This window comes from Panthera tigris, chromosome X (assembly GCF_018350195.1).
Source record: "Panthera tigris isolate Pti1 chromosome X, P.tigris_Pti1_mat1.1, whole genome shotgun sequence".
Taxonomy (NCBI): domain Eukaryota; kingdom Metazoa; phylum Chordata; class Mammalia; order Carnivora; family Felidae; genus Panthera; species Panthera tigris.
Window position 1 is genome coordinate 35,660,898 of NC_056677.1, and position 6,563 is coordinate 35,667,460.

The window sequence follows — 6,563 nt, forward strand, 5'->3', positions numbered from 1 at the left end:
CCTTCATGACATATTTGAAACCTTTAACAGCTTGCTTAAGACCTTTTCTGATGTATTTGACCCTTTTCTGACTATTCAAAATGATTCCTTTCTACTTCAGACACTTCCTTATTATTTAGTACCCTTCTTCACTTATTTGAGACTCTTTAAGAAGTATTTGAGATTTTTCCTGACTTGAGACTCTTTCTGACATATTTGAGACAATTTCTGACTTGCCTGAGACCTTTCCTGAGGTGTTTAAGACTCCTCCTTCCTATTTGAGATTCTTCCAGGATGACTGAGACACTGTTTGACATGTTTGAGATCAATCCTCCTCCTCCTCCTCCTCCTCCTCCTCCTCCTTCTTCTTCTTCTTCTTCTTCTTCTTCTTCTTTTCACAAATGAGACTTTTTATTTGTCACCATTGAAAGTCTGAATTTTAAGCATATTTTTAGACTGATGGCTCATATTCATCAGCTTGTTCAACTTCAGCACCTGCCTCATCCTCAGTAGCTTTTTCAGGATGACTACCTTTACCATGAAACACCATGAGTTTTCCCAATTCAAACTTGGGCTTCTTCATCATTTTTACTTTTCTAACAAAGATGTCATGGAGTGGATAAATACATTGGCAAACATTTTCTGTGTCTTTCCCAATACTGTCTGGAATCAGTTTATTGGCCACTTCTTTTAAGTCATTTGTCTGCACCTCTAGGGTCATGATTTATATTATCTTCTGGATTTGGCAGACCTATTGGTGCTAGATGTAAGAGCTGTTCTAAATCTGATTGTTACAATTTTTAGGAAAACCAACACGGAGTAGGTGAAGCAAATAACCTTCAGTAGTCTTGACATTGACATGAGTTTTAATCATTGACTGCTTTTTTTTTTTTTTTATATAACTAGGAGCATATTTTGTCACAGGTAAGATCTCTGCCATGGAAGTAAGTCAGGCAATTTTTGCCCAGTGTATCCTCAGTAGTTAGCTTTAATTTTCTACATGCAATTTTATCATTCAGATCAGCAAGATTCACTTCAAAAACACCACCCTTGAGGCCATCAGATAAAATTTTGCTTCCTTGAATTCTTGTCATGAGTGTTTTTCCAATATTTATTATTAATTGAACATAGCTGGTGTTTTCACATCATACCAATCTTTCTTAGAAATTGGATCACTTTCTTCTTGGCTCCCTTTTTGCTGCCTTTCATAAGGTGCTTAATCTTGCCAGCTACCATGGTTCTGCCCTGAGCACTTCCTTCTTTTTTGAGACTCTTTCTGACTTCTCCATCCTAACATGTTTTTGATCCTTCCCTACCTAGTTCAGATTCTTCTTCACTTATTTCACCCTCTTCCCGATGTATGTGAGTGTCTTCCTGACCTATTTGAGACCCATCCTTATATACATAAGGACACTGGAACTTTTCCTGACATCTTTGAGACCCGTTTTGTTTTGTTTGAGACTCTTTCTGATAACATTGAGACCCTTCCTAACTTCTTTGAGACCCTTGCTGATATGTGAGCAACCCTTTCTGGTGTATTTAAGACCCATTGTGATGTATTTGAGAAACTTCCTGATTTAATTCTAAGTGCTGAATCAGTCCCTGATGCAGTCTTAAGAGGAGGCAAAAAGACCTTTAGCCTCAGACTTGAAAGACTTTTCTTCAAGCATTTAGTCAAAAAACGCTTATGACAATATATCAAGAAAAATCCATCAATGCTTTTTCCAACCCTTAACTGCAAATGGACAATGAAAACTTTTACTGGTCATTTTTCTAGGCTTTTAATCAAAATTTTCTATAATTCTGCCTAAGTATCAGTGATTTTCACTAGAATATAGTTTTAGCTATATATAATATATAGAGAGAGCCAAAATAATAATGTCTTACATGACAGAAAGCAGTTCATTACTCCCTCATGTTAACAACATCTGAGCATATGTAGTCTGGGGCTGCTCTGTCGGCACCAGGCTGGTTCTCAGGCTCCTCTGTCTTATGGAACTGCCGTGATTGGGTGGAGCTTTGTGCATAGAGTCCAAGATGGCTCGTTAGCACATATCTTTTCTAGCCAGCAAGAAGTAGGAAGAGATGGGGGCAGGAACCTCTGCTCCTTTAAGAACATGACCCACAAATTGCACATATCAGTTGTGCTCCCGTTTGGTTAGCCAGAATGCAATCATATGACCATACCTAGCTGTAAAGGAAGGTGGGTAATGTAGTCTCTATCCTGGGAAGCCATTTTACCTTCTTAAGTTCAGGGTTTCTATTACTACAAAAAATAAAAATAAAATTAAAAAATAAGACTAAAAGTATGTTGGGGGAACAATTACCATCCTATTCACAGCCTCTCATTTTGAAACTTGGACATTTTTAATTTGGCCAAGAACCACCCTCCACCCAGCAAGAGAATAAAAAGGATTTTCCCCCTTTTCTGTTCCTTAACTTGGTAGCTCCCAGAGAAGAATAGTTTTTAATTCTGAGCCATGAAAGTCAAAGGGGGAAAAATGGTTGCTTAAAACTGGAGTGTTTATTTGTAATAAAAAATGCCTTGGGCTATTATACTAGTACCTAAAGACCAACCTGGATTTTGTAATTGAACATTTATGCAAGCAGAAAAAGAGCAGAACGTTTTGAGAGGCAAAGTATCAGATCACCATCTGGACCATAAATAATTTATACATTTTAGAGACTTGGAAATCACATGAGTTGGGAACAAATAATATACTAAATCTCAGTGAGGGAAAAAAAAATCTCTAAACACTATATCTGTGAATTGAATTTAAAGCCTAATGACAGTTCTGAGAATTGGATTAAAATGCAGGAAGGAGCCCTAGTTTTTATGTGAAACGAAATGAACATTATTCTTGATTTTTAAAACTATACAAAAGAACAGCTGATGAAATCAAGCTTAAATCTCCACAATCTAGTCATGGGGAGCAACGAAAATTGAACTCCATGTACTATCTTTGGGTAAGTCTTTGAGATAAAACTCTTATCAGATCCTGACCTAGCAGTGACTTTACATGCTGGGCCCCGAGTTTGTGAAATATGGTAAATGCTTTAGCTGTTTTTGAGACAGTTTGCTGAGGTATCCTATTCCAGTACACTCGAGGAAAGACAGAACATGGTAGGAAGGGAATTCAGAGGTTGGTCCTAGTTGGAGTTGAGAGAGTGTGACAGCACCAGGCTGCCCCAGATCCTGTGGGTGGAGCATGAGGGGGTGGGGGGCAGGGGGCAGTGTGGAGCTGGGCATTATCATGAAGACACAATAGAAGCTCTTCCACAGTGTAGCCAGAAGCCTGAAGCCTACAAATGAACTAGGTTAGGAGCTGGCAAGGTAACTCAATCACTGACCTTCGCCAAGTATTTGTCAGTGACCTTGGTCAGCCTTTACAGGCTCAGCCATGCACCTGCCAACCCCTCTCTGGACAGTGCCTTAAAGGCCCCACGGATGAAGCTTCAGCATTAAACTTCTGGGATGGATTCTAATGAGTTGGTTGGGCATTTTTCTATCGCACTGGGAAATGAGTGATCATGTGTGGTCCCTCTGAATTTGAACATATGTGGACAAAAATGTGTGTTTTTGATCACTTAGAGTTTTAATTTTGTATTTATGGAAAGGGTTCTTTTGGGTGTATTTGGACATTTATTTTTTATCATACATCACTTTAAATACACATATAAAGGAAAATTATATAACAATAAATTGATAAAAGTACTCCTGAGACGTTTTCACATTGAGAGCTCCACTTTTCTGAATCAGCTTTTTAAAATTGAGGTATAGCACACATACGTTGAAGTATGTAAAGCACACTAGTCCTAAAGTTGTTTGTCACATATATGATATCCTTATATGTGGAATCTAAAGAAAAACTCATTAAAGCAGATAGTAGGATGTTGATTACCAGGGGCTGAGGTGTGAGGGAATAGGAGAGATGTTTAAGGGTACATACACACTTGTAACTAGTAGAGTAATAAGTCCTAGAGACCTAATACACAGTACAGTCATTATAGACAACAAAATTGTATTATAAACATTAAACTTGCTGAAAGAGTGGATCTTAACTGTTCCCGGCTCCAGAAGAAATGGTAGTTATGTAACATGATACAGGTGTAGTCTAATGCTACCATGGAGATCATATAGCAATATAAATGTATCAAATCTGTATGTCCTACACCTTAAACTTGCACAACATGATATGTCAAATCTCTCTCTCTCTTTCTCTCTCCTCTCCATATATATATATATATATATATATATATATATATATATATATACATATATATATACTGATACCAAAGGATGTAGGACAATCGGCACAACTTGGTGGGAGTATAAATTGATACAACCACTTTGGAAAACAATTTTACAAAATTACCAAAGTTAAATATATGCCTACCTTATGACCCAGCAATCCCACTCCTTGGTACATACCCAAGAGAAATGAGTGCATATGTCCACCAAACTACATGTGTAAGAATATGCATAGCAGCACTATTCAGAGTAGTAAACATTGGAAACAACCCAAATGTCCATCCGCAAGAGAATGGATCAATGCATTGCTGGCGTATCCATGCAATAGAATAATATACAGGCACAAAAAGGAACAAATTACTGGCACACAGTAGTAATGGATGAATATCACAGACACTCTGATAAGTGAAAGAAGCCAAATACAGAAGAGTATAGACTGTGTGGTTCCATTTATGTCAAGTTCAATTAACAGGGAAAATGAATAGATTGTGATCGAAGATAAAATGATAATTACCTCTTGAGGGGTGGTGGCGTTAACAAATGCAGTAAATGCTCATTATAAGACACTTAAACAATGCTGTCTAGACCTCTCTTTCTCCATGTATCTGCATAACTAACTCTCTCACCTTTAAGTCTTTGTTCAAATGTTACCTAGTCAGTGAGGCCTACCCTAACCACCCAGTTATAAATTGCAGTCCATGCCCCTCAACCCCTGCTCCTTTTTCTCCTCCTTTTTTACTTTTTCTATTATACCTCACACCTTCTAAAGTACTCTAGAATGTACTTATTTGTTATATTTATGCTTACTGCATTTTTTTAAGTTTATTTATTTATTTTGAGAGAGAGAGAGAAGAGAGCATGAGCAGGTCAGGGGCTGAGAGAGAGCCTTGAAGACTGATGTTGCAGACCAAGTCCAGAGGTAGTCGGCTATGGAATTCTCTCTTGCTCCAGGAAGGCTGGTCTTTTTGTTCTATTCAGGCAATCAAGTGATTGAATGAGGCCCACCCACATTATAGAGGGCAATCTGTTTTACTCAAAGTCCTCTAATTTAAATGTTAATCTCATCCAAAAACACCCTCACAGAAATACTCAGAATGATGTTTGATCGAATATGTTGGAACCCCATGGCCCAGCCAAGTTGACACATACAGTTAATCATCACAGCAAGGTAAGGGCCAGTTGAGGAAAGACCTTGAATGCTAGTATTTAAGCTGTGAGAACCATTAAAGATTTAGAGGCCAGAGCATTGGAATGAGGAAGCCTGGAGGCAAAGAGAGAATTTAGGAGACTACTGTGATCATCCAGGCAGGAGGGAAAGCAAGATAATTACAGTGAGCCTGGAGGGGATGAAACAGAAGCAAGCAATATGGAACTGAGGAGACTTGGCAATTGACCAGTCCTGGGGGGTGAAGGAAAGTATGCACAGAATGACTCTGTTTCAAACCTAGGCAACTAGGAGGGGGGTGAAACCACTAGGAGAAATGGAGGAATTGGGCTACAGAAGATGCCTGTGTCCCTGGGGGCTCCTCCGATTGAAGGGCTTAGGGCATGTTCAGATATAATAAACCACCCCAAAACGGTGACCTAAAACCAATAGTTTGTTTTGCTCACAAATCTGAAGGTGACTGGGCTCACCTAACAATTCTCATTGGGCACAATGATGCATTGTAACATAAACTTTGTGTTGGTAACAGGAAATTAATTCTTCACATAAGAATTATTAAATGGATGATGAAAGTAAACACTGATAGAATCTTTTCTGCATAGTACCCACTGAACTTGTTTTTTTTTTAACTCATTACCTTTTTTATCTACTGACACTGATTAATTCTAGATCCTACTTCATTGCCCTAAAAGAGAGGGAGAAAATTATCTCCTGTTTGTGGCTCTCCTGTGCCCAGCAAGTGTTCTGAGTTAGAGTAAGAAATGTCTAACATGCTTTAAAAGTAGAACTTGGTTGAATTACCTGTTTATCTTTTAAATTAATTTTAGATTTCTGTTTGATTTTAGTTTGATTAGATTTTATTTGTTAAATATTCTAGATCAAGCTTGAAGTTTTTAATTTTTTGAGAGAGAGACAGAGAGAGAGCAAGCACAAGTGGGGGAGAGGCAGGGAGAGAGGGAGACACAGAATCCGAAGTAGGCTCCAGGCTCCAAGCTGTCAGCATAGAGCCCGACGCGGGGCTTGAACTCACCAAACGTGAGATCATGACCTGAGCCAAAGTTGGGACGCTTAAACCGACTGAGCCACCCAGGGGCCCCTTCAGGTTGAAATTTAATATAAGCGATATAACGTTTCTGAAGTACAATATGGCATTATGTTTCAAATGTC

The 6,563-nt window shown here is 38.5% G+C and overlaps 1 pseudogene; it reads right to left on the reverse strand.

Moving 5' to 3' along the window:
- Positions 1-430: 430 nt before the first annotated feature.
- On the reverse strand, positions 431-1,215 carry LOC102963952 (annotated as a pseudogene).
- Between the last annotated feature and the right edge of the window lie 5,348 nt (positions 1,216-6,563).